Genomic DNA, 2654 nt, shown 5'->3' with positions numbered 1-2654 from the left:
AGATACTTTGCTAAGGAGGACATTTTCCAGCTCCATCCATGTAAACATGAAGGAGGCAAGGTCTTCATCTTTCTTTGTGGCTGTATAGTATTCCATGGTGTACATATACCACAATTTATTGATCCATTCATGGGTCGATGGGCACTTGGGCTTCTTCCATGACCTAGTGATTGTAAATTGGGCTGCAATGAACATCCTGGTACAGATATCTGTTTTATAGTGTGATTTATGGTCTTCTCAGTATATACCTAACAGAGGAATTACAGAATCAAATGGTAGATCTATATTTAGATCTCTGAGTGTTCTCCATATGATTTTCCAAAAAGGACGTATTAGTTTGCATTCCCACCAGCAGTGTAGTAGTGTTTCCTTTTCTCCACAACCCCGCCAGCATCTCTAGATTTCTTATCATACCTAATTCTATGTAAAGACTATGTAAATAGTTCTTAGAGTGTATTATTTAGGAAATAATGGCAAGGAAAGAAAAAGTCTGTACCCATTCAGTACAGACAAAACTATTCACTATTTTTTCCAAATATTTTTGATCCTGGTTGGGTGAATCTAAGGATGTTGAAACTGCCTTTCCAAATTAATAAGGGGGTGTAAGGCAAGAATTGTGGTAAGAACCTAGCTAAAAATGAGGCATAGGCCCAGCTAAAAATAATGACATTGACTAGCCACTGTCCCCCTGTCTGCTACTCTGGAGTCATATACTTGGTGGTCATGCATAGTCTTAACTTTGTCTACAGCAGTGGCTCTCAACCTTCCTAATGCCGTGACCCTTTAATACAGTTCCTATGGGTCTCGACCCACAGGTTGAGAACTCCTGGCCTATAGATAACATCATGCTTGTGAAATGTAAGGCTAGTTTTTGAGATATTCCAGGTTCTGCATTCTAGTGGATTGGCTGACCCACACAGACCAAAGAACGGACTCAACTGGTCTTGTGGATCCCCACCCAAGAACCTGGTCCTACATTCCAGTGGATTGGTTGACCCACCCAGGGCGTCACCCATACCAAGGAACTGATGGTTCCACCTTGAACCCAGCCAATTAGCAGTCCCTGATTGCCTAATCACCTGCCCACCAAGCTGTCTCTAAAAACCCTGTCAACCAGATTCTCAGGGAGGTAGAGCTGAGAAATTCTTCTCATCTTCCCACTTAGTGCTATGCAGAGTAAACTCTTTCTCTGCTGTAAACCCCACTGTCTCTGGGTATTGGTTTCCTCTAGCAGCCGGCAGATGAACCTGGTTGGGCAGCCACAGTGTGGACCCCATAGGTACAGAGGTCCAACTGTATGTAATATTTTTTCATGATTGTAAATAATTTTATATAAATATCATATTTGCATACATCTTATTTCACCTTAGTTTTTTATTCAATAGTGTTTTATAAGATCTAATCATGATGACATAGATATAGTTCGTTCATGTTAACCACTGTAGGTCACTATCACATGAATGAAATACAATTTGTTGATGAATTTTCCTAACTGTAGACATACAGAATTTTCCTAGTTTCTATCTATGTATTTTTATATATTGTGTTTATAAACATCTTTGCTTTAATTTTTGATTTTTGTGTATATGTGAGAAAATTTTTCTGGAATATGTACATAGAAATGGACATGATGGGGAATAGGATATGTGCATTTTCAGTCCTACTAGAAACTGGTAAATTGTTTATTGTTTTTTTTCCTATTTATTTACTTATTGGTTCAGGTTCATTGAAGGTACAAAGAATTAGGCTACACTGATTGCATTTGTTAAAGTCCATTTTATAATTGTGTCCCCCCAAGAGGTGTGCCATACACCAATAACCCCCCATTCTCCTCCCTCCATCCATCTCCCTGCTCCCTCCTTCCTCTGCTCCCCACCTTGAATTGATTTGAGTTTTTCTTTTATGTGGGCATGTACTAGATCATCTACTGGCTTCATATTACCATCGAGTACGCTGGATTCTTGCTTCTCCATTCTTGTGGTACTTTTCTAAGAAGATCTTGTTCCAACTATATCTGGGTTAATACAAAAGATGTAAAGTCTCCAAAGCCTCCATCTTTTTAATGGCCGAATAGTATTCCATGGTATACATATACCATAGCTTGTTAATCCATGCCTGGTTTGGTGGGCATTTAGTCTGTTTCCACATTTTGGAGATTGTAAATTGAGCTATGATAAACAGTCTAATGCAAATGTCCTTATAATAAAATGATTTTTTTTCTTCTGGGTAGATGCTGGTAAATTGTTTTTTATAGTAGCTTATCTAACTTATGCTCTCATCATAAGTATATGAAAGTTCTTATTTCTTCAGCAATACTCAGATTGTTAAGATCTTGTCAATCCGACAGGTGTAAAATGGTATCTCAGATTCTGACTTTGTTTTAAAGTGAATATAAATAGACTACCTGATTACCACTGTGATACCTACTAAATATTACGAGGTGACCAATGAGAATTTTAATTGCCTCTTGCTCTGATCTTCCTACACTTTACTTTTCTTGCCAAACCACAAAGAAATATTTTATTTTATTTTATTTTATTTTTTTTTATTGAATGGTAACTATGTACATCAATGTACTTCTGGGGTACAGTGTGGGGTTTTCACATGCAATCTGAAATACTTCCATCAAACTGGTCAACACAGCCTTCATGTCA

This window comes from Otolemur garnettii, unplaced genomic scaffold (genome assembly GCF_000181295.1).
Source record: "Otolemur garnettii isolate 467f Iridium unplaced genomic scaffold, OtoGar3 scaffold00032, whole genome shotgun sequence".
NCBI classification, from domain to species: Eukaryota; Metazoa; Chordata; class Mammalia; order Primates; family Galagidae; genus Otolemur; species Otolemur garnettii.
This window is presented reverse-complemented; position numbering follows the sequence as displayed.